Below are 27,850 nucleotides of genomic sequence, written 5' to 3' on the forward strand. Positions count from 1 at the left end.
ATCATCATCATATTCTGAGAAATTTAGATTTATTTTGCAATAAGCAGAACAGCAAGTGGCTCATACTTTGTGAAAGTAAACACGTAGATAATATTTTAACAAGTTTGAAAAAATAATATAGAGGCTTAGATTATATTCAAGCAAACTGAGAAGATAGTGGGAGCTGATTTTTTTTGTTTGTTTGTTTGTTTATGCTCCTTCTTTTTATGTAGAGGCTTATATTCAAGCAAATGAAAAAGACAGTGGGAGCTGATTTTGTTTCATATTTTTGTTTATGCTCCTTCTTTTTATTTCACTTTGTTTTATACTTTTTTTCTTTCTCCACTCTCCATTTTCTTTTAAACCAGAAAAAAACAAGTTGATCCTGTAGCATATCAAAAGAAAAAACTATTTAAACTCCATTCATGGCATAAAGAGACCTCCAGCTGACACATGTGATTGTTTCAGGTGAAGAGTTTGATTACTCTCCTGAAAAGAGTGAAAAAAAGTGGTAATAAGGGAATCATTTTCACAGACAGCCCATGCCTTCTGGGTTTGCATGCACAGCATAGTAGGAAAGTAAAGAAATTAGAGTGGGATGTTTCAGAACATGGGCTGACATGAAAGGAAGCCAAGGCACACGGGAAGGCAGAGCATTAGCCTCAACTCAGCAGCTTGATTTAGTCACATATTTATTTCCCAGTGATTTGTAGGTTGGATCAAAAATGATATGCTGTGCACACTATACCCAGCTTCTCTCCATAATTTACTGTTCTTTGGCTAAATTCATTATTTTCTTAGATAGTTTGAGCATTGCTCAAAAGTAACAAATTATTCAAATACAAGTAACCTGCCCAATTTTGAGTACTTGAGCTCATATATTAGTTCTTCCACAGTGATTTAAGTCACTTAGATGAACATCATGAACATCATAAGAACTGAATGTGTGTGTGTGTGCGTGTGTGTGTGTGTGTGTGTGTGTGTGAAAAAAACAGTATCTTGGATTGGCTGGTAGATAGGTTGGTACAAATAAAATAATGGTACAATGTCAAATAAAAGGTCTAATTTATACATGTTTTCAATTATACTGGTCTTTATGAATGGCATAAACAGCTCCAATTTACATTACAATAATGAAAATTATTTCAAAAGAAATGCAGCAAATAGGGCGCCTGGGTGGCTCAGCTGGTTAAGCGACTGCCTTCGGCTCAGGTCATGATCCTGGAGTCCCTGGATCACGTCCCGCATCGCATCGGGCTCCCTGCTCGGCAGGGAGTCTGCTTCTCCCTCTGACCCTCCCCCCCCATGTGCTTTCTCTCTCTCTCATTCTCTCTCTCTCAAATAAAATCTTAAAAAAAATGCAACAAATATATTTATAACAATACTACTTACAGAATTTATTATTTTAATCACATCTTTTTAAAGGCCCACTAAAAAAGTAATCTAATGTACAACTTTGCATAACTTTATTTACACATATTTACCAAGTTTCTATATTAGATTTCTTTATCATATTTAATCTTCACTTTTGATAAACACAGCAAAGTGAACTTAAGAAAGATGCTAAAGTTACTCTTTCTTGTTGCATAGCTGAATATTAGCCAGGGCAAACTTCCTAAACTTCATCCAACCTGTGTATTAGGAAGTGAAATTGGCTAAAGAAGTTTCAGTTCTTAACAAACAAGTACGGTCACTCTGGGATGAATTTATGGTTCACTCATCTACTCCCCATTACCCTTTCAGACATGTATATTATGGCAGTTATTGTAGTGTGTATCAGATATTTATGTGTCTGTATCTACAAAAATGTGATGGTGTCACAAAATCCCCAAATCAGAGGTGTCTGTGATTCACTTCTGTATCCTCAGTGCTTACTATGTAAGTACCCAATAATGTTCTAAGTAACAGCATATGTAGATTAGTCAATCAAGAAATTGATTTTGTACATTTGAGACAATAAATTTGAAGACAAAAAAAGATAACCAATTCATTCCATTATTCATAAGAGAACATTCCATGAACATTTCCTTTCAGTACTCTTTATGTTCTTTCTATTGAAAAACTCAAAAATTAAAGAATAAACTGTGCCACACACCAACTGTGCTCATTTGATTCTGATGATAAGAAACGAGGCACTGTGTAAAACATCTTTGTCAGCATGAGGCTCTCTTTTTACAATTTGGCTGTATCAAGAGTTGTTTCTTTTTGAAATGGTAATGAACTCATTATTTATCAACTCTTGCAGAGTTCTATTTAATTGCAAAAATTGTATCAATGATAATTTCAAGTACATTTTAAATCATGCTTATGAAACCACTTTCCTTTGTTTTCTTCTTTAATATCTTAACTTGTATAATGCTTATTCATTTTGCTTTTATGCATAATTTGGTTTGAAAAGAAAAATAAATGATGCTCAGATTGAGATTTCCAGTCATTGGGTATAAATAAAATATTGATTAGGTTATATAAATATCTGGGGTGCCTGGTTGGCTCAGTCAGTTGAGCATCTGACTCACGATTTTGGCTCAGGTCATGATCTCAAGTTTGTGAGATAGAGCAGCGAGTCAGGCTCCACGCTCAGTGGGGAGTCTGCTTGGGATTCTCTCTCTCCTTTCCTCCCCCCGCCACACTTTCTCTCTCTCTCTCAAATAATAAATAAATCTTTAAAAACAAAAAGGAATATATAGATATCTAATATGTTTAAAATTTAGTAATTTTTTTGAATCTTAAAGTATTTTCCCATTTGTAGAGTAACATTGTTATGAAATCCACAGTTATTGCAACACCTACATTGCTTAAAGGAATGCCTAAGAATTTTGTTAAAGCATATTTTTAAAAAACTGAACCAAAATAATGTACACTTTATCTCCAAACACTGTATCATTAAAGTCCATGTAATGTCCCCTGTGTAAATCAATGTGATGATACATAACACATGATCTGATTTTTATCCTAAAGGTTTCTGAACATGTATGATAACCAAGATAGATCCAATGCTTTTAATGTCAGACTGTAGAGAGAGTTACGATCTTAAACAAAAGAAGGAAAAGTTATATATACAGAAGTCTGACAGTTTAGCTGTTTGCTTCATCTGCTTGGTGAGGCCATCTTTCTTCATCTCCAGAGTTGAAGCACATAAAACAGTGAAACATAAATGCTATGTGTTGTTACTCTAAAGCAATAGGTTTAGGGGCGCCTGGCTGGCTCAGTCATTAAGCGTCTGCCTTCGGCTCAGGTCATGATCCCAGGGTCCTGGGATCGAGCCCCGCATCAGGCTCCCTGCTCAGCAGGAAGCCTGCTTCTCCCTCTCCCACTCCCCTGCTTGTGTTCCCTCTCTCTCCTATGTCTCTCTCTGTCAAATAAATAAATAAAATCTTTAAAAAAATTATATATATATATATATATATATAATATATTAAGGCAATAGGTTTAAAGGATTTAGAGTGTCACTTCAGGCCAAAATATAACAAGAGGGACTGGATTTTCCTTCTTGCCTGAAACACATAAAAACCCAGGCAAAATATATGATACTGTAATTCTCATGACACTGGTGTCTGGGTAACAAAGGGCAGTGAAAGGAAAATAAAATGAGCCCTATGACTGCACATAGACTAATACCTTGGGAGAGTTGGCTGGCCACAGTACAGGAAGGTGAAAACCAGGAGGAGTCAGCAGAGTCCCAAATGAGGAAAGAGATGAGTCTGGAGTGACTAAGGTGTCTAAAGTTCACAAGGCTGTGCAATAAAGAGAAAATTGCAGAGAAAAAGAACTCTGGAGAATCATAGATGGTCACCCTCAAGAATTCAGGAGAGTACTTATTACATAGTCATGTGAGGACACTGCCTAAGACCAGGGGACAAACACCTAAAATGATTAAAGAAACATTGCCTGTACTAACAAAAGACTGTGAATACCACCTGTTCCCATCAGCCAAAGTAGAATGCCACATAATTCAAGGCACATTAGATAGAATATTTAGACCTACTCTAGATTAAATCCTTCTTTGGTATTGCCTGACAAAGTTTAATAGCAAGCATGAATGGGGAAAAACATCTGTTTTCATGTAACTGAAACTCCACTCCAGGACAAAGATGAAGAATATTTATGGTAATACAAATATTTAAGGTGATAGCACCCAATAAAGTAATATTCACAGTGTTTGGCATTTATTAAAAACTAGCAGTCATACATACATATATACAATCCATAAGAAAAATCAATTTCTCAAAACTAACCAGAACTGATGTTAAAATTAGTCAAGATATTAAAACAGTTATTCTGAGTATATTCCACATGTTTAGTAGGCTAGAAGAATGTGTCACACACAGAGAGGCTACACACACACACACAAATTAAACTGGACTTCTATAGATTAGGATGATGATGCCTGAGATAGACAGATAGATATCTCTTTATAAATAAATAAATATATATATTTGATGGAATAAATAAAAAAAGTTTAATTAACTTGAAACAAAGAATTAGAAACTATCCAAAATAAAACACAAAGGGAAAAGAAGCTGAAAAATAAAAATGAACAGAACAGCAGTGGACTGTGAAACAACTTTAAGATGCCTAATATGTGGGTAACCGGAGTTCCCAAAGGAGGAAAAGCAGAAGAGAAAAAATTGAAGATATGACTGTGGAGTACTTTCCAAATTTGGAAAAATAGTACTAAACCACATGTGTAAGAAATTCAGAGAACTAAGCACAAGAAACATGAATAACACCACCCTAGGTGAATTTATAATCAATTTATAATCAAAACAAGTAATAAATGGAAACAGAGGAAGAGTATAGTCAATGGAAAAAGTGTTCATAGAAGTTTATCAAGTCCAGGGCAAGATTTAAACATGTTATTTCCACTGAGCCATTCAGGGCAAGCTATCTCTTTCAGCTCTTACACTCACTAAAGGTGTAAATGGTAGGAAATATACACTTGTTTTCTTGGAAAAATACTGGATTCCTGCTGATATACACATATTCCCAAGACTCCCTCTGAATAATTTAAAGAAAAGTAATGACATGGCACCACCTGAGGACTCAATTTATAGGTTGTTGACTACAGTTATTATTGCTATGCACTTTGTAGGTTGTGTTTAGATTTCTAGTTATTTTTCTCAGACACCTTGGAAAAGTACTGTCAACAAATTGAGTAGGGTGTTGGTTACTCAACAGCAGAGTTACTGAATTTTGTATTTCAACAATCAAGGTAGCACAGTTTTAGGAAAGTTTCCTAGTGGGGGGAGAAAGTAGACTGTACTTCATTTCTCCAAATATTGAAAAGGATTGGTCTAAATTTCTCAGATTAGTATCCGTCTCTGAATAGGTCAAATGTGAAAGAGGACAGAATTTTTTTTAAGAAAATGAAAATAGTACTTCGACAGTTTCAAGACAGATGGGTCATGACATTATAGATAACTGCTCTCCAAAGTTACCACAAAGGACTTTACTAAGAAGGTTATGGTATCTTCTTCAAACAAATAAATTGGGGGGGGGGGCAATGGTTAAAGTATACACAGTTGAGAAACTCATGGGACATACAGTATCTTTTGATTCACACCATATTTCTATAGTACTAATGCCATAAATATATAATGTCAACAATACACATGATGTTTTAATCAGCCCAGGTGCTTCAAGTGTTCTTAGGGATGTTAGGCTCTGGCCTTGCCCTATTTAGTAAGGCTGAAATAACATCCCTGGAAGCTCACTAAAAAATTTTAAAAAGCTGTAAATAAGGACAACAGAGAGAGCTATGTTCCAGGAGACACCCCGTGTCAGAAAATCAGCTGGAAGAGAATACAAAAGCATTATTTGGATGGACTCATCATATAATGATGACTCTAATGGAATATCATATTCATCAACAAGCTGTGAAAATTCTTGTTTCATCACCCATAAAGGTTTATGAATATTGTAGGAGCTATGGAATTGAATGTTTTTAAAGGTCACTGTTGGTGAAGGATATGTTTGAGAGTTAGATAAAATAAATTAATTTATGGGAAACTTGACAAACCTAACTTATGGCAGAATGTCACTAAATGCTGTGGGTTCTTTAACGTTCCAGGTAGTACAGATTGAAAGGGAATTTATCCTTCTCCAGGGTGCAATCGTTTGGGGTTAGAAAGGAACAACCAGTGGCACTGAATTGGGGAGCAAAGAAGTGTTACATCATGATAATTAAAAGCCGATGCTATTTAAGCTCCACTGTGACATCTTTATATCCCAAACTCCGTTATATCCCAGACTCAGAAGGCAGAATTTACTAAACAATGGCTTCTAGTCACCCTCCTTGTTTATAAGAAATGTTAGGTACATGAGAAAATGTTGTCTCTTTTGAGAAGAAATAAAGAACAATGCAGTAATTTTAATGGTTATTGGTTTATAAAGCATTATTTTAATCTTCCTATCACAGTTAACTTGTTGTAATAAAGGAACTTCTAATTCACTCAACAAATGAAATTAAAACCAGATTTATATAAACAATGATTCCCAAGAAGAAAATATGTATTTGGAAGGTGACCTGAAGTCCCTGATTGAGAAAACACCTACAGGGCTGACCAAAAGAGGAAGTAAATTCGTCTTAGAAAAATTACATACTGAATTAAGTGCCCCCTCAACAAAGGATGATGGAGCTGAAGGAGTAACTGAGCTGGTAAAAGAATGTTAGAAGGTCTGTGAAAAGAATGTTAGATGGATGTGGTTGAGATTACTGTGTTCTGAGAAGGAGACTCTACTGCATGGTTTAAATCCTGGTGGTCATTAGGGTTTTTTCTTTTACATAAAACTTTGCGGCAAATATTTTAAGACAAATAATTAAGAGCTATATCTAGAAAATATTTATTGAGGTGATAATGACTAAGGTCAGATGATAAACTGAGGAAGATGGAGTTATACTGGCTGGATATACTGATAATATTCAGAATATAGCAATAAATATACAAAGAAGTAGAAAAGCAGTGCCAAGAGAAAAAAGGGTCAGAAGTTTAAATATGTAAATTAAATTAAATTATATAGAGGGAATTGAACAATTTTTGTACAACACATAACCACTCCATCAAAAAGCAATTTAAATTAAGAGAATTCTTAAATGATTATCCTGGAAGATTGGTAAGGTTTCATTTCAAATTTAGGTAATATTGAGAATTGCTGGATGGATAGAATTTGAATGAGACCAGGCTGAAGAAGGGACTGAAGGATCAAACACTAATAAAGTAAGAAAAATAAATTCTCTTCAGAAGAACCTAAAACCTACACTCCCTACCCCACTTGGTGGGTAAAGAAGGACTAACGTTCCCTACAGTGCACTAGTGTAAGACCCAAGGTTATACTTACAGTGAGACCCAAGGACATGAAAAACTGCAAGTGGAAAGTTAATGAAAACTATAAAGGACTCTGAAACTATAAGATATGTTTCAGACATAATACAAGCATTAAGAAGAAATTAATAGGGTCTTTAGGGAAAAAATTACATTGAGGATGAGGATACAAGTAAAATTCCAATAGAATCTCTGTTGGGGCTAGAACAGTACTCAGAGGAGCATCAGTTACTGAAAAAGGAATAAAGGCAGTTTTTCTGCTTGGCTCACTAAGATGTTACATTTCTCCATTCTTTTCATAGGAATCCCCCCCCCACACACACACACATACCATTATGAAAATAAAATACATGATATAGGCTGTGTTTTTGATGAAATGAAAGGCATCTTAATCTGCATGCAATAATGCAGAATATTATGGCATTTAATAATAAGGCTATTTTTAAGGCTAAGAAGGAAAGGCTAGTAAAGCTACTGGCAGACATGCAGCATATAAAGGACATGGAGAAAGAAGATCTAATTGTTGCGTTTCAAGAAAAGGACAAGCAGACCACATTTCTACAGGGAAATGGCACATCCTGAGATTTAAACTCAACCTTACTTTGTGTGCAGCACCGCGTATTGGATATATTGACTCTTCTTTAATCCCTCTGTCAAACTGAGAAGGAAGCAGAGGAGACAGAAAATGAAAAAAAGCTAAGTGCATAAGAAATCTCACAGGCAAGCAACATTAGCATAACGCTGTTTGTCAAAAAATCAGTGTGGCCTGGATTGTTCGTCTCCATTCATTTTACACACATTCGTGCACCACGCAAGAGATGGCTGAGAACTGCACATCCTGGTATTCCTTGAGAGCAGGCCTTCAGGCTAGACTGAGACATGTTGTGCAAAATTTGGAAGACGGAAGAGAAGACATTATTTTCCAGCCACAGTTACAGGAAAATGCATAGGCACTAAGCAAAATAAAACTTTTAATTTCTGGTTGAGTTCCTGTGAATGATTTGTTTCACTGCTGTAGGTAGGTTAGACACTAGTTGTAGGTTCCTAGAAATTTAGGCACTTTCTAAACACCTAGATTTCTACCTTTCACTCATCTAGCCTTTACAATGATTGTTTAAGATTCTCTAAATCTCTTACTACTTAAAACACCTCAAGTGAATCATTTCTCCAGCTAGAACCTCACTGATACTGTACTTAGTATCAATACAGACCCAAAAGTTAGGAATCTGGTATTAGTTTACCTCACCAGATTAGATATGAAGTATATGTGTGTGTGTGTGTGTGTGTGTGTTTGTATGTGTGTATGTGTGTTTTCCACCAGTAGACGATGGAATACCATTAGTCCACAGTACAGAGTAGAATAAGTTTCTAACATTCATTAGCATTTTCACTTTGGAATATAAATGAATCCCCATGGGGGGACAGTGCATAGAGGAAAGGAAAAAGGTCTCCAGCTTCACTTCACTGCATTGTGAGTAACTGGTTCCTGGGGAGATAAGTCTATAAATCATTTCTAAGAAATACTCAATCTCTAGTTTCCAGGGCATATTTACTACACAATCAATTTTTTACCAAGTCTACCAGTTCTTTTTATGCTCAAATCCTGGACCATGAGGGATGTGAAAACATTCATGGAGAATTGTCTGCCACCGACTTTTAGAGGAAAAAAGGTATTTTAAGAAAATACCAAGTCCAAATCGAAGTGTGAAATTAAGAATTTAAATTATAACATGGGTGATTCTTTTCTTTTCTTTCTTTTATTTATTTTATTATGTTAGTCACCATGCAGTACTTTATTAGTTTTTGATATAGTGTTCCATGATTCATTATTTGCATATAACACCCAGCGTTCATTATAATACGTGCCCTCCTTAATACCCATCACCAGGCTAACCCATCCCCCCACCTCCTCCCCTCTGAAACCCTCAGTTTGTTTCCCAGAGTTCATAGTCTCTCATGGCTCATCTCCCCCTGATTTCCCCCGCTTTATTTTTACCTTCCTTCTCCTAATGTCCTCCATGCTATCCATTATGTTCCACATATAAGTGAAACCATATGATAATTGCTTCTAACAGCAATTATAACAGCAAAGAGAACAGTCAACAAAACAAAGAGGCAACCCACGGAATGGGAGAAGATATACTTTACAAATAAAGGGCTGGTATCCAAGATCTATAAAGAACTCCTCAAACTCAACACCCAAAAAACAAATAATCAAGTCAAGAAATGGGCAGAAGACATGAACAGACACTTCTCCAAAGAAGACATATGAATGGCTAACAGACAAATTAAAAAAAAAAAAAAAGTTCAACATGATTAGCCAAAAATGTTCAACATCATTAGCCATCAGGGAAATTCAAATCAAAATCACATTGAGATACCACCTTACACCAGTCAGAATGGCAAAAATTAACAAGGCAGGAAACAATAAATGTTGGACAGGATGTGGAGAAAGGGGACCCCTCTTACACTGTTGGTGGGAATGCAAGTTGGTACAGTCACTTTGGAAAACAGTATGGAGGTTCCTCAAAAAGTTAAAAATAGAGCTACCCTATGACTCAGCGATTGCACTACTGGGTATTTACCCCAAAAATATAGATGTGGTGAAAAGAAGGGGCACATGCACCCCAAAGTTCATAGCAGCAATGTCCACAATAGCCAAACTGTGGAAGGAGCCAAGATGCCCTTCAACAGATGAATGGACAAAGAAGATATGGTTCATATATACAATATACTAAAAGGATGAATACCCACCACTTGCATCACGGTTGGAACTGGAGGGGATTATGCTAAGTGAAATGAGTCAAACAGAGATTGTTTTCTTTCAACGATCAGCTAGACAGAATAAACTGTAGGATTTATCCAGAGGTTGAGTTTCATGGCAAGTAAGAAAAAAGTGAAACAAGGGGATCAGATAATTTGCAACTATTATTGCAATAGTTCTTATAAGTCAAAGATTTTAGTCGACATAGAATAAAAAAGGAAAATGCAAAGAGTAACAAAAAAAAATGTTGGAATCCATGAATATGTCATGATTCTGGTGAGATCTAGAGGTACAATTTCATAAAGCATCCTGAAAAGGTGACCTGAAAGAAATAGTGTAAAAAAGAGTAAGATATTTCCAAGTATATTATTATAAATGGTATGATTTGTTTGATGACAAATGTGATCATGACAGAATCAAGGAAATGAGCAGAAAACATTTAAGAGTAAACAAGCAAAAGAACAGCAAGCCATACATGTGGTTGATATTGCAGTGGAAATAACCAATTTCTGAGTAAATTTTAGAATAGAGAAGATTATAGATGGCCAGGGCAATTGTAACTTCTACTGAAGGCAAGGTAAACCTAGTTGAAGTGCATGATGGAATTCATTAAGATTGTAGCGTAGAGCTAGTCCTCCAGGTGCAATTTTGCATGCTTTCCTATGGGGGTGAGACTGTTAGTCCAAGGTACGATCTGTATAATGTTGGCTCAAAAAGGTTTAAAAACAATATAGTTGACCCTTAGCATCTTGAGAATGTGCTTTACAACAGAAGTAGAATTTGGGAGTTAATTAAGGCTGAGTTGGACACTTTTTCAAAGATTTTCAGAAACATTTTAACTTACATACTATTTTTCCAATTTTACAGCTGACAAAAAAAGTGCTTAAATAATATTTGCATGCGATTTAATGCTTAAATCACCGCAGTCAACTACAGCCTTTTGGGACACCTTATAATGGGTTCACGGTGTAACCTAATGAGTTGACAGCCCAGAAGACCAAATCTATAAGAGTTAGAATTGATAACATTTTCTAAATAAAAAGCACACAGTTTAAAATATTGTAGACAGTAACTTCCCTTTGATTGAAAATAGGAAGAAACACATTCAAATCCCTTCTGGGGGATGCTCTATTATTATTTCCAAAGGATCAACAAGAACCATTAACATTCTTGCCTCTGGGGAGAGGATATATTATTAGTATGTCATAGGGATCTTTACTATGTAATTTTCTAATATTTTTTGTACTGCTTTCTGTTATTAGACATACACACTTGTGTGTGTCCATGTGTGTGGTTTATTCATTCAAAAGCACGATGTAAATGTTGATTAATTTAAATAGATATTCATTTCATAATTTTATATTAAAATTTAGTTATAACATAAAGAAAACATAAATGATTCAAAATATATTTCTATTTTTCTATTATTTTTTATTCCAATAGTGATTAATCTGATTTATTCCTCAGACTTTAAGAATAATTTATAGTGAACTAACTCACTTGCAATTCTCATAAAACAGAAGTTGATAAAAAAAAAAAAACCTTTCTAGATGATATTCCTATGCGAGCTGCCAGCATTCAGTGTGAAAGAGCATTAGTGTCATTTATATGAAAAAGTCTTTCAAGTCAATGACAGAACTGGGCCAGAAGCAATGAGAATAAATTAAGTGAGAGGATGTTCAATGACCATCTGAAACCACACTACAGAAGCCGCCAGCAGTTCTTTTCTCTTTTACGTGGATTAACAGAAACAAAAATCTACCCTTCATCTTTTTAGGAGGAAAACTATCATATTTGTACTTTTAACCTATCAATATTGATCAAGAGAAAATTTTAGTTGATACCAACAGAAGTCTCAATCACTTTGGTTACAGATGTTTGAAAATAGTGAAAACCAATGCATAGAAAATGCATGACTGAAATGGCATTCAATATACTTAAATTTTTTTCAGTTGTGTTTTAATTTATTCATTACTTCCAAACTTAGCATCAAAATGTATCAAATATCCCCCCACCCCTGTACATACACACACACACATACACACAGAGGATTTGGCCCAACACTGAAAAAGCCCATTTCAAAACTCATTTAGCTCCTTTATGTTTTCTATATATCTTACCTTATTCCTTTAGAAAACCTCCTTCTCAGAGAACTCACGTATCAGGAATTATTCTATTTCCTATTCCTTGACTCCAACAAATTCATTCTACCTTTACATTATTTCTCAAATATGTCTATGCATTTATGTCATCATTTTCCCTCCGTTGTTGTAACTAGCAGCTAGATGTGTGTATATTCCCATAAAATGGATTTCTATCCCAGGTTCACAAAATTTCTGTACTCTCTCTTTATTGTTTGAGTATTCATATCTGATATTTACTATTTTTCCAGGTAAAAACCATGTTTTCCTTTTAAATGACAACTTAATTAACATTATTTCTTCTCTTGGCTGCTACTTTGCTAACAATTAAGTAGTCCCCACCTTTCAAAAACATTACATCTGACACAGACAGAGCCAGTGTGAACAGAGGCCCCAAACCAGGACTTTTGGAATCACAAGAACAGCAAAACCAGCCTTTCTCTTCACTTAGAAAAGGACTGTGAATCTGACGGTCTAAATCTCCAATTTCCAAACACAGAAAACCTTGAGTTCAATGTAAAAATGGAAACCAAAATGTATCAGAAATGAAATACAGTACCTCCTAATATACTCAAGGTCAAGATGCCTCTTAAGAAATTAGTATCTGATCATCTACCTGGCCTCTTGTATTAGGAATGGTCCCACTCCAGCATTTCTAAAGGAAGATGTTTTTGTTTCTATCTCATTTCCCAAAGGGGTATAAAATCTACTAAAAGGGATATAATCAATAATAAATCAGCTCACTCACAAAATAAATCAGCTCACTCATTCCCAGATAATGATTTTTGGTTGCTGAGCGTAGTCAATAGTCAGCACATTGTTTCAAAGTTCAGAGTAATCTGAGAAGAGAATTCAACAGTGACAGCTACATTTGCCGACAGGTTTATGTAAGACACACATACATTTTTTCCAGTATGTATGCCAAAGGACCAAGACCTTTGATCATCAAAATAAGTTATTTTGTACATTATGGTGCACAGAACAATAGTGGAAAGAGACTTATCAGAGAATGACCAAAAGGCATTTTGCAAAAGGTTCATATCACTCTGAAGCAGAAGCACTGGAACCCAATGCCTTGTGGTCCTCCTCATATCTTGACCCCTGCTCTTCTTTGGTTGCAGGGGCCTCAGTGGGAGCTGTCTGTTCTAAATGTTCTACTGGCTTCTCCTCCTCATTCTCCTTCTGAAGATAGAGGTTGGGGTATTTCTGCATGCATTCCTGCATGGCCCAAAATTGGTCTACACAGTCTGATGGCTTGACATTCTCTATGCTATAGTGCAAGTAGAAAAAGGCCCACTTGAACTGTTCCTCACAGGGGCCACTGGCCATTCCCCACAGGGGCCACTCTCACGGGCAGTTCCAGTTAATGTCTCCATTTGGCAAGATCAACCCATGCTCATGAGGACCCCTGAGATCATATGCACCAGCTCTGCACTGCTTGGAGTTTCATGGCTATCACAGGTCACAGATAGGATTCGCTCTTTCCCTTCCAGAGGGCAGGAGGCCACGGATGCAGCCCATGAGTCAGACCTCCAGGCTACAGCAGCGTGCTCCTTCTATGACCTCTGTCCTCAGGGAGGACAGGCAGCTGCGAGGCCCACGCAGACCCGCTCCCAACAGGCCTGCCCACCAAGTGCCTGCCTCCGCCTGATATTTACTATTATTTTAATAGCTTGACTTATCTCATGTATATTTTTTTCTGCCCAAATAACTTTCACTTTTCCTCTAGCACTGGAGTATTTTCAGGAATTTTGAGTCATAACTTGCACTGTGTCATTAACCTGTGTGATCTTGATGATGTCCACCTTACATTTTTCGTATGAATAGCATCAATAAAATATTTTAAAACTTAGTGATTACCATTTTAATAAGCCTGTACATGTCTTTTGATACATTTCCTAAATAATGTGTCATAATGAAGCAAAAAATGTTTTTTTCCTTTTTTCACAAATTAGCAATGGCAGGCTGAAAGATATTTAAGTAATATAATACAATATGCCCAAGTTTATACACATAGTAAGTGGTGAAATCACACTCTGGTCCATTACTTATAGCCCATACTCATTTCACATCTTTATATTGCCTATGAAAAAACTTTATAAAAGGTCATAAAATGCAAAAAAAAATTGTTTTGCTTGCTATATTTAACAAAATTATTTTGATTTCTGCCAATGTCTTTCTAACAAACATTATGACTTTATGTATTTATTTATTTGCATACCTGCATCTACCTTGATTGTGAGCAAACTAAGGCCATTAGACGACCTACCAAATTTAGGAATTAAAAAAATTACTGAAATTACATCATGACATTATACATTCCTCTGTATCCTACTCTTCTGGTGGCTTTTACCCTCAGCTTTATTAACTGACATATAATACTGTGTAATTTAAGGTAATTTGATACACGTATATATTGTGAAATGATTACTACCACCTCACATAATGACCTGTGTATGTGTGAGTGATGAGAACATTTAAGATCGTTAAGTATTTTAGATTTTAAGTATTAAGTATACTTAAGTATTTAAGATTTTAAGTATATATTAACAATAGTCATCATGCTGTACATTAAATAGAACTTTTTCATTTTATAAAATGTAGTTTGTACTCTTTGACCATTACCTCCTAATCCAATCCTCCAGCCCATGGCAATCACCAATCCACTTTTTCTAGGAGTTTTGAGTTTTCAGAACTCACGTATTAGTGAGATCATGCAGTATTTGTCTTTCTCTGACTTATTTCACGGGTAATGCCCTCAAGGTCCATCCATATTGCCGCAAATGGCAGGATTTTCTTCTTCTTCTTCTTTTTAAACATTTATTTATTTTTATTTGAGAGAGAGACTGGGGTGGGAGAGGCAGAAGGAGATGGAGAGAGAACCTTAAGCAGACTCTGCACAGAGCCAGGAGCCCAACAGGGGGCTCGATCTCAGGACTCAGATCAGGACCTGAGTTGAAGCCAAGAGTCAGTCACTTAATTGCACCATCCAGGCGTCCCTGGATTTTCTTCTTTTTATGGCTGAATAATTCTTCGAGGAATCTATAAACTATCTTCCACATTGGTTGTCTGAATGTGCATTCCGACCTACAGGGCACAATGGTTCCCTTTTCTCCATTCTCCCCAACACTTGTTATTTTTTCTTTTTTTTAATTATGTTATGTTAATCACCATACATCATTAGTTTCTGATGTAGTGTTCCATGATTCATTGTTTGCGTATAACACCCAGTGCTCCATGCAGTACGTGCCCTCTTTAATACCCATCACCAGGCTAACCCATCCCCCCAGCCCCCTCCCCTCTAGAACCCTCAGTTTGTTTCTGAGTCCATAGTCTCTCATGGTTCGTCTCCCCCTCCGAATCCCCCGCTTCATTTTTCCCTTCCTGCTATCTTTTTTTTTTTTTAACATATAATGTATTATCTGTTTCAGAGGTATAGGTCTGTGATTCAGCAGTCTTACATAATTCACAGCACTTACTATAGCACATATCTTTGTCTTTTTAATAAGAGCCATCTAACAGGTGTGAGGTGATAGCTCATTGTGGTTTTTAGTTGAATTTTCCTGATGATTAGTGATGTTAAGCACTATTTTCATGTACCTATTGGCTATTTGTATGTTCTCTTTGGAAAAATGTCTGTTCAGGTGTCCTCTCCTGGCACCACATTTTGAATGATGCCACCACCAAAACTGATTATCTGAAAATCAGTGAATGAAAAGTCACTGTTCTCACTTATCTTATATATGCTTACACTTAAAAAAGTGGCAATGCTTCTGGTATGTACAAGAAACATCTGAACTCTTATTTACTAAAATATACATGAAATTCAACACAGTTTTTTCTCTAATATTTACACTAGTATATTCGGTGATCTGTGTTGCATTTTGTGGTTCATGCATCTATTTCAGTGAACTATTTACTCAAACCTACAACACTGGGTCTCTGACTTTTAGAGCAGTTTTTGTTTTTTTCCCAATGAATTAATGTTTTAAAACAAAACACTATTTTGAGTTGAGAGAAAGCCTAGATAAGAATATTTTGATTTAATTTTTATCATATGGATAGTAGAAATTCTTTCTTGGTCTTGGTGAAATGTCATAGTTTATATATTTGAATATCTAGGATTCATAAGTTGATCTTTTACTTGGTTTCATAGAAAATGCTACAACAGACAGTGCTTCTCAACTGCTACTTTAAAAATTCCAAGACATATAAACCTTTGCAACTAACTTGGAATCAGAAGGGGTAGAAAAAGAGTGTTTTCCATATGTATACTATTGTATCATTTCCAAAACAACAAAAAATTATATTTAATTGAAGTAATTTTACAATTACTTGCTGAATACTGAATACATATGCTATGCCAACTATGGTATTAGGTATACAAATTCCAACGGATACAATTTGTATTTTCAAGTAGCTCTAGTTCTTTCAAGGGATATAGACATGTAAACAATTAATTGTAAAGCAATCCAAGAGTGTCTTTGTTATTATATTAACAACGTTTAATGAAAGTCTAAGGGAATTTGTCACTTGGTCATACATAAGGTATTGAGTAATGTGAAGAATCTATTCTTTTTTTTCATTTTCCACAAATAAGTTGGATTATATGACTCTGTTAACAATCTGACTCAAAGTACTGAGAATTAAAATACCATATTTAGGGAATATGTAAATTTATTACTTTCAATATGCAAATTGTCAGGGTTATTTTATAATGTGAATCACTTCAAATATAGGAAACGTTTGCATATCCAGTTTGTTTTCCCTACGTTCTATCATATGGATTGGTTTCTGAGTACTCAGGTTAATTAACTAATCACTGCATTGTCAAGCTCTATTATGCTCTCTGCTGAAATCCTATCACTGACTTGTTCTGGGTTGTGATTTATCTTAAGAACTGAGAGCCAAGGCTGGAACACTCTGAACAGAATGTTCTATTTCTGTATAAGATGATAGATGTTGCTCTTGCCCAGAATGACAACACTTTGCACTGCTCCCAATCCGTAAATTGTTCCATTTGCTTGGCATAGTAAGTATACTGATGTATTTAATTCTTTCTACCAGGGCCATGCTGTTCAATTCCTCTCTGCTAGCCAAATATACCAGAAGTCTTAAATTTCTCATCAATAGGGAGACTAAATGTTATCTCTTTCATATGTAAAAGTAGTGTTACTATCCTGCTATTAGTATTTCTGAGTTACTGTATTTTCAAAATTCAAGATTAGAAAAAGATTTGTTGTGATCTTTTCACTTTTATCAACTACTTTGTCGAAGCCCAGAAAAGATCCTGACAAAAAAATTGTCTACAATCACAGGTACAATCTGTGGAAATGATTTAATATTTATATAACTAACTACCACCTCTTTTCAAAATGAACTTTCATTTCTTTGAGTCCCTTTCATATATTGCAAATGAAAAAGAAAAGTGCTTGTTTTGGCTTTACATATAAATTACAGAATGATATGACTCCATTATATTTAGCTATGGTACCATGTACAATTTTGCTTTCTCTTTTATCACAGTTCCTTTTTTTTTTTTTAAATGAGTATGGAATGCTTTTAGTTCCCCCAAAAGGAGAATGCCTCAAGGAAACGTTTGGAGCGTTCAGTGCCAAGTGTTACCGGTTTCCTTCACACTTTCATAGGACCAGAATTAAATTCTGTGCTTACCATCTAAGTTAGGGGACATGGAATTATGACCCACTGACTCCACCCAGCCCATTACCCCATTTTGTAAAGCAAGTTTTATTGGAGCAATGCTCACTTATTCCATGTTATCTATGGCTGTTTTAGCACAACGTTAGCAGACATGACTTTCACTGCCACAGAGACTTTGTGGCCTATAAAGCCTAAAATATTCACTAGTATGAGATTTACTGAAAAAGGTTGTTGACTTTGATCTAACTCAGAGTGCAAAATTGGAGTTGATTCTGGTGTTATTTTGTCCTGTGTAATTTTTGGAATTCACTCAATTAGTTCTACTCTTGTTACTCATAGGGTTGTTAGGAAGACCACATTAATTAAATAAGCTAATATTTGCAAGTAATTAAAAAAAAAACACCTAGGTCTTAAGAAGGGCCATATAAATGCTGTTAATAAAAAATGGAAATGAACTTAGCAAATATGCTAATTCAAAGAATGCCAGATCCCTTGATGTCTATTAAACCAAAGTGTGGATTCCGGCAGTGTTCAGATATTCATTATTAAAATCAAGCATAACCTTGACTATATCAGGCAAATTATGAGAAAGCAGAAACTCTTTTTCTAAAGATAATTACTAATAAATTTATGTAAGTGAAAAAAGACTTGATGGATTTTCGGGTATAAACATATTCTAGAGAAAACTGTACATGTCTTTGCTAACTAGTCAGAAGCTAGGAGACAAGTTTTTGGATTGTTTTAGTAAATAGTTGAATATATTATAGTAATATTTATTTTGAGATATTACTCTTGTTTACATTGCATTCAATGAGTGTTCATTTGATATTAAAGTGTTATAATGCTGCAGTTACACACACACACACACACACACACACAAATATTTCAGAACTTAAGAAGAGGGAATAGAAAAATTTGTGAATAATTTTTATGGTTTAAATGTCTGTTTCTATTTCCAGAACTAAGAGTATAGTATGTCTAGTCACATAGTTCCATGCAAATTTGGCTGTGTTTGGTTTCAGGTGCTCATTTATGTTAATGATGATACATCTTTTGATTAATAAATATGGGATTCTTTTGCATATTTTAGTCCCCTCACATTCTTTCTAAACTACTTTTTTAGGAAAGTAATGAGGCAGAATTTGCTTCTCTATTCATAAAAAAAAATCTCCAAATTTTTTGTAGTTCAAATGATTGCAGATTTAAGTGGACAGATTACTAAGATGTCTATACAATGTTTTGACTGACTGATTATGAGTCAGTTATATATAGCCTCTACAGCATTTAGAGGAATACAGATCAGAATGAAATATGCAAAAAATGTGATGTTAACATTTTCATGATGTATCAATGAATTTAAAGATGGCATAATATAAAACAGTGGTTTTATTTCTCTTTAAGGAGGAGTAACTTATTTTGAGAAAAATTTTTTGGAAATCTAATATATTCAAGTATTAAAGTGGAGATTCTATAGTTAAAGTATGTTGCTGTTGACTGTGTCTATCAGCTGTTTCCACAAAAATTCTGTTGAACAAACCATCTTAAAACTCAACTATTTGAAATAATAACCATTTATTCTCCCTCATTTGTCTGAAAATCATCTGGGGATTGATTAATAAAGGCTGGGCTCAGCTTGGCTTGGCTCCAAAGTCTCCATCTGCTCCATATGTCTCATCTTCCTTCAATCAATGGGTTATCTGGACCACTTCTTCACGTGACAGCAGCAGATTTACAAGAGCACAGAGCCAACTGCACAAATACATTTCAAACTTCTGATTGCATAACCACTGTTAACATCTTTAATTTTATTTTATTATGTTATGTTAGTCACTATACATTACATCATTATTTTTTGATGCAGTGTTCCATGATTCATTGTTTGTGTATAGCACCCAGTGCTCCATGCAGTATGTGCCCTCCTTAATACCCATCACCAGGCTAACCCATCCCCTCATCCCCCTCCCCTCTAGAACCCTCAGTTTGTTTCTGAGTCCATAGTCTCACATGGTTCGTCTCCCCCTCTGATTTCCCCTTCATTTTTTTTTAATCATATAATGTATTATTTGTTTCAGAGGTACAGGTCTGTGATTCATCAGTCTTACACAATTCACAGCGCTCACCATAGCACATACCCTCCCCAATGTCTATCACCCAGCCACCCCATCCCTCCCACCCCCCACCACTCCAGCAACCCTCAGTTTGTTTCCTGACATTAAGAATTCCTCATATCAGCGAGATCATATGATATTTGTCTTTCTCTGATTGACTTATTTCATTTCACTTATAAGTGAAATAATACTCTAACATCTTATGGAACAATACAAATCACATGAGTAAGCCTAACATCCAGAGTTGGGGAAATAGATTTCACTAACCATGATGCAATGGCTAATCACATAAGAGTGTCAATGTGATAGGATTAATACCCTCCCCATTTTGGTTTGGCAAGTGCAGGATTTAATATTTTGAAAAATAATTTAGTTTACACAGTGCCCTCTACCCCAACTAATTTGTTCAACTAATCTTCAATACTCCTTTATCACCAGTAGCACAAGAAGCATCAACGAGGAAACCTAAGGTTTTGTAGAGAATAAGCACTGGTTTTGGAATCAGACTAGAAACAATCAATCTAACTCCAGACACTGAAATTACTAATTTTGCAACTTTAAATAAATCACTTAAATTTTCTATGCTTTAATTTCTTCTTCTTTAAAATGGTAGAGGGGCACCTGGATGGCGCACTTGGTTAGATGTCCAACTCTTGGTTCCGGCTCAGGTTGTGATCTCATGGTCCTGAGATCCAGCCCTGAGTCAAACTCTGTGCTCAGCATGGAGCCTGCTCAAGCTTCTCTCTCCCTCTCCCCCTCATGATCTCTCTCTCTCAAATAAATAAATAAATCTTTAAAAAAATAAAATAAAATGGTAGAAACATGCTCCATGGAACTGATGTTCAAGACGACTAGATGAGAGATACAGATACAGAAACAGACACAGATAGAGACATATGGACATGTAAACCCCTGTCACCCCCAGGCCAGGGTTTAAAATAGAGTGTTACTATGATGGTTATTAATTATTTCTTATCTCGATGACATTTTTTTGCATTTATTCCCTTGAACACCACCCTTTTCCAACTTTCGGTTCTCATCAGATGCCTTGTCTTTTCATAAAAATTTCTGGTCACTTCCATGGACATATTATTCAAATATCCTAATTCTTCAACACTATTGCTTACTCTGTCAATGCAGAGTATGACTTCTCATGGATATCATTTTTTGTTAGAGCTATATATGGTGTGTCTTGTAAAGTGGGGAGGATGCATATCCTTCCATTTGCCATGGCATTCTTATTTTGACACATATATCTTATTAGTTTCTCCTCTGATTTCTTATTGTTATAAAAATGGGACCTAGTCAAGAAAAGTATCTACTTTAAAAAACTATAATAAAATATGAGGCCAAATTTTATTAAAGATATTCTTCTCAGAGAATGAACTCTTTTCTTGCTGGGCTCCTTATATATTCAGAGAAGTAGATTCTTGTCAAGAAAAATAATTTAGTCTACTATCAGACAAATCTACAGAGTTTGCATCTCAATGTTGGTGTTAAAGTAGACTGAATTGAATAACTTCATCCGCATGGATAATGTGTTCATTATTTTATAGGAACTCATTTTTTATAATTATAATGATTCAAATGAATTTTATTAATACTTAAATTGGTTAAATAAATTATTTAAATATTAACTGCATTGTTACTAAGAAGAAAACTATTTAAACATTAAATCATCTTAATACAAATTTTCATGAATTATTTCTGAAATATGAAACAAGATAGAATAAAATGATTCAGTCACTTTAATGAAAAACAAAAATATATGAAGTAACAAACTGTTTTAAAAGGATATTCCCATTTGATTATAAAGCTTATTTGTTATTGAATAATGGGGTATACTTGCACTTGAACAGAAATGGATTTAATTTGCTACAATAGCCCTGTGGCTATGTGTTGCCACATAGTTGCAGAAATTTCATTTTTTTCAGTGACAAAACAATTACTATTGGAACCTCTTGCTGGTTGACAGGAAATACGACTTTACAAATGGTAAACAGAAAATTCCAAAAAGGAGAGCTATCTTTCTTTGTTGATGAATCCTCTAAGGATTATTGTACTATTGTATAAAAAACCAATTTACTTAGCCAAAAAACTGGGACATCTCTTACTAACTTTTCATCTGACCCAATTATAATTGTATTTTTGTGATGGGTGTGAACGTTGTCTTTCTTCCTTCCACTACTGACCTAATTTGAAAGAAAAAAAAATCACTGGAAAGAATAATCACAAATACCTATAAATAAATATTTTTTAATTTTGAAAAAAATCTAAGAAAATATAGTAAACTCTAATGTTAGAAATTCTCTTCAAACATGTTTTAATTGCACTGTATTATTTTTTAGGAAAGTGCCTCTTTAAAACAGTTTTAAACTGATCAAAAAGGCTCACTTAAGCTATTGTCTTTTTTAAATCACAAACCAAATAGATGTTTCTAAATACATGAAGTCTTCATTTCTTATGATGTAATGTAATAAATTATCAGTCACACCTGGGATTAGACTTCTGTAAGAATTACATAATTTAAATATTTCTGATTAAGAAATGACTGAAGTAAGTGGGAAATAGCTTTCATCCCATAGATTCACAGAGGGTGACAATTCCTAGGCCTGTCTTAGACAAAAGTAGCAGTCACTGTTTCTTCTAGCTAAAGGTGAATGCGGAGTTTAGCTAATCTACTCCATGGTACTGATGCCTCAGCATCTATTTTGTTTGACCCAGCAGCCTGCAGGGACCTTAAACTTAAACTAGCCCCTCACACAGCAACTCACAGTCAGCCACCGAGAGACACCTAGACAGCAACCCACAGTCAAAAGAAAATGTAAATTCTTTTTTTCCTCTTTTTTCCTTATTTCTTTATTTAAGTTCAATCAGCCAACATATAGTACATCATTAGATTTTTGGTGCAATGTTCAATGATTCATTAGTTGTGTATAACACCCAGTGCTCTTCACAACACGTGCGCTCCTTAACACCTATCAGCCGGTTACCCCATCCCCCCACTCCCTCCCTTCTGTAACCCTCAGTTTGTTACCTGGAGTCCAGTCTCTCATGGTTTGTCTCTCTCTCTCATTTCTTCCCATTCAGTTTTCCCTCCCTTCCCCTATGGTACGTTGCATTATTCCTTATGTTCCACATATAAGTGAAACCTTATGATAATTGTCTTTCTCTGCTTGACTTATTTCACTTAGCATAATCCCCTCCAGTTCCGTCCATGGAAATATAAATTCTTATAAGACCTTCCCAACAGCCCTTGAGATCAACAGTCTCCCCTGACTCTCAGTGCCTTCCCCAAGACCCCAGAGGAGCTTATCAAAACTTGCTCTTTAGTTTTGAATTTCCCAGTCTGGCCCTATCTCAGGAACTGCAAATCACTTCCACTCACATACCCTAAAAGGCATGTAGCCCAGATCCTGCCTCTACCTTTGCCTGCACCCTGCCTTGACCTTCTTGTGTGGCCCCTTGAGGCATGCCAGGTACTTCCTTTAGGACCTGTGAGTGATAAAACTTCTCCATTCAAGTTCTCTTATGGTCTCTTAATGAACCTCAGCTCACCATCCTGCACCCTGTGCTCTATTTAAAAAGTGTTAATTTGACAGATTCATAACAAGATGTGAATGGATTTTGTGTACTGTGACAGCCTGAATGAGAAATCAATTCTAGTACAAACTAAATAAGAATTCCATGATAAAAATATTAATAAGCATGGCACATTCATTGGAGTAACAAAAGCAAGCTCACCTCAGCAAGTACCACTATATTTTTAAACCCTCCTGTTGCCTTTGATTTAAAAATATTTATTGCATGTTGGATTTTCATTCCTGGCTTTAAGATATGCATTTACATCATTTCAAAGGTAAAATAAATTTTCTCTTCTAATACTTCCCAAAAAAATAGTTGTTTCTCTCCCTATACATAAAATACACTGCTGACTTCTGATAAAAGATGACAGATTAAATATACTCATTACATCATGTTACCCCAAACTCCATTAAAATGACTATTTGAACATGTAAACTCGGGGGATAAAAGAGAGGAAAAGTGGTGAATAAATGGAAAAAAAAAAAAAGGTATCTTGAGGGTTGAAAAGCTGATGCATGGTTGGTCACTGAATTAGTGGCCATGAAAATGCTGCCTACTAAACTGGTAGTTGGAAAGTCAATGAACAACTGGGTTTAGACTGCACAGGAATTTGCTGAATCAGCTATGCAAGCAGAATCTCACAGTAGATGTTTTAAATAACCCATTTTAGTGTTGCCAGACAGTATCTACCAAGATTATGAATTAGGATAGGTTTGTGGCTCCATAGTTCTAATCAAATGAAGATAAATCATAAAAGAGGTGAACACTAATTCCAGGAACAACAAACCAAACAGCCAATAAATGACAACCACAATAAAAACAAAAATTTCTGAAAAATGCTTAGGGAGAAAAAAAGACTTCAAGGCCCACTGTTTTTGTACAGTTTGGGAAAGGGCAGTGGTTGAGGTATACGTAAGATGATATTAAGAAGCTGAAGGAAAAAAAAATAAAATTCATGTATTTTCCTTTGTTTTTTTGTTTTGTTTTACTGTCTGGAATCAACGCTGATGGCCTTTCTCTATGGAATTTGTTGCAACAACTTTGACCACTGATGCTTGATGCTACAGTAGGTGATGTCCACTGGATAAATAGCGTGGTAACATTAAATCATTGGTGTATAGGGAACTGGAGGGAAAAAAATGCAAACTAGTATTCTGTTAGGTACTCATAAACCAGGACAGGTATGCTATAAAGTAATGAGTTTTTTGCCCTCAGTGCAAATTCTTCCTAAGGGTTAGAAATGAAACACTTACCAGAGAGGCTACTTTGTGGAAAAGTCAAACAGGAATGACCAATACAACTAAAGTCATTATAATATTTTTTACATGGTATACTCTGAATCGCATAAATCAGAAGGGCTGCCAGGGCTGTCATAGAAAGATTATAAAGCAATTTCATTCAGAAATGTTTGTGGATAAAATAGTGAATTTGGCAAGAGGAGTAATAAAAATTGTCTTGTGTTTCTATAAAATGAGTTTTCTTTAGTGTTTATAAAATACAATACCTCTCACAAAAATGGGTGGGTTATTATAACATACTTAGAAACATTTATATTTTCTAGGGGTTTAATGCAAGAAAGACTTCTTAATAATTTTGCCATGTAAGAAATCCACTGTTTTTGGCCAATAGTAATGAAATATCACTACCTAATATGTTAAAATAAATGTTTAATATTAACATACATTTGGGTATTTGTACAGTGTTTTTCACTATATTTAACTTTGTATGGTATAAAAATAACCATGTACTAAAATAATATTGTCTATATAAACTATACAGAGTAACTTATTTGCTTATATTTAATAAATACATTAATGTATATTTCCAACATATCAAGATTTCCTGAGTAGTTCAAGAGGCAGAAATATATCATTATATAAGCAACTATATCCTCTCCTAATTATTTTCAACACTAACATTATAAATTTATACCCATGTGCATCATCATAAAAATTTTATATGAGTATTTATTCCAGGAAACTGGATGCTTGATATTCATCAGCAAATTTACTGCAATTATGGTAGCACTGTATATTTGAAATGACCATCTGAATAATCCTAAATGTTAGAATATAATGAGAATTATATTTCTAATACTATCAATGCTATAGATACCTGGGTATAGTGTTAAAGTAGGCTCTATTAATGATAAAAGTAAAATAAAATAGGTCTTTATATGATAATGCAACACTTCTTAAATGAGCTACATTATTAGAAATTCCACAATGGTCAGTTATGTAATTTACAGTTTAGCATGTACATCAACTCAAAAATCACTTAAGGCCTAGTATGCGAAGGATTCAATGACAATAACTGGAAAAACTGAATGTGTTAATGAGTAGAGATTGTCATAACTCACAGACAAGTGAAACAGCTACAATCATTCCTTTGATCTATGTAGAAATTTCTCTGTCTTTAGGCAAATGGTAAGGAAAGAATAAATGGATTCTTCAAAAGCATTTTCTTATTAACTACTGTGGAAGCAGAAATTTTCAGTCAGTGTATTACAAACTTTTTAAACTTCGGTTTAAAAAGAGGGAATTAATTATTACCATGCAATATATAGCACCACTTCTTTCATTTTCAATAACAAATTTTAGGGGCCCTAAGATGAAGATAATCAAACTTGAAAAAGAAGAAAAACCAAATGCTCAATTTTAATTAGAAACTGAAATAGCTTTGAAGTCACATAAAATAATGAATTTTAAATTCTACTTATTTGAACAAATTTAATAAACATGTATAATAAAACTATCACATACTATATATCTTTCACTTTTTCACTATAAGAAGAATGTTATAGCTTGTTTCTAACGTTACTAAAAAACTTCCATTAAAATATCTCGAGTACAACAAAATTAGATCAATTAAAACACAAATATTTTCAACTATCTACATGGTGTCTTATTAAATACTGACAACATAGTGACATATACATATAGTTGCTCTTAGAGCAAACAGCATGAACAAAATATAAGACCTGTGTGTATGAACCAAGTGCCACAGGTACTGATTATATAAACTAGCAAGGAGCTTGGCATAATCTTCTGTATTCAAACTTATTGAAAAAAAAAAAACATAACAGGCAAACCAGATCACTGCAATAAAACAAACATCGCAATAAAATGAGTCAAATGAATTTTCTGGTTTCCCAGTGCATACAAAGTTATGTTTCCACTATACTATAGATTGTTAAATGTGCAATAGTATCAATTCTGGAAAAAAACAAGGCACATACCTTAATTTAAAAAAGTTTATTGACAAAAATGCTAATTTACATCAACTGAACTTTCAGCAAGTCATAAGTCATCACAAATCAATAAAGCAAATATAATAATAAGGAAGAAATTTGATATATTGTGAGAATTACCAAACTGTGACACAGACACACAAAGTATGCAAATGCTGGTGGGAAAATGGCACCAACAGATTTGCTCCATGCAGGGTTGCCACAAACCATCAATTTGTAAAAAATACTCAGTATCTGCAAAGCACAATAAAATGAGGTATGCCTTAATGCTTTAAAATACTTGGCACTATTGAAACATTTTTTTCATGAAGGAAATCAACTTCAGATACAGTCAACTGTGTTTCTACGAAAGTACACTGTCAGATTATTTTGTATGCAATCTAGATTATTTTATCATTCACTGTATATTATTTTTTCTTCTAGAATCTGAACAGTTAATTATGACATAAAAGGAAAATCAAGGGTTTTCGCATATGAATACCTTTTCATGCAAAGGATCTAAATTTAACTCTTTAAAATGTTTATTAATATTTTCCTAATAAATATACGATGAGAAATAAATCTAACACGTGATTTTGATTCTGAATTACACCTAAATCCATGCTTATGCCTAAAATCAGTAAGACCGATTTATTTAACTCTATATTACACAGCTTTTTCCCAGTCCTCCTTGTGCCAAGATCTTATACTGAAGCTGTTTTGTGGTAATTATATAATCTATCATCTTAAAACCTAGACTATGATATTAAATTTAAAAATTCAATTTAGTATTTGTTTATATGTCTACACTTAGGAAATTTAAAATAATGTATATGTACTTGAAGTAGCATAATTCTGCCACTTTTTCTATATAATAAAAATGATCAGGAACAGATGACAAAGGGTGATGTTAGCCACCATAGTGAGAAATACACCATTCTTTACCTAGTTCGATGCAAGCCAATTCTCAGACTCAAAGATCCTTGATTCAAAAGAGTAACAGTGTCCACTTGAGAAAAGACCATGCTTGCAATGTGATAGCAAATATATAAGGTACAGAT

The 27,850-nt window shown here is 34.6% G+C and overlaps 1 pseudogene; it reads right to left on the bottom strand.

The window, feature by feature from the left end:
* Positions 1–13,247: 13,247 nt before the first annotated feature.
* LOC112826326 (mitochondrial intermembrane space import and assembly protein 40 pseudogene) lies at positions 13,248–27,814 on the bottom strand (annotated as a pseudogene).
* Positions 27,815–27,850: the final 36 nt, after the last annotated feature.

This window comes from Callorhinus ursinus, unplaced genomic scaffold, assembly GCF_003265705.2.
Source record: "Callorhinus ursinus isolate GAN/ISIS: 27379988/994484 unplaced genomic scaffold, GSC_fseal_2.0 scaffold7, whole genome shotgun sequence".
Taxonomy (NCBI): Eukaryota; Metazoa; Chordata; class Mammalia; order Carnivora; family Otariidae; genus Callorhinus; species Callorhinus ursinus.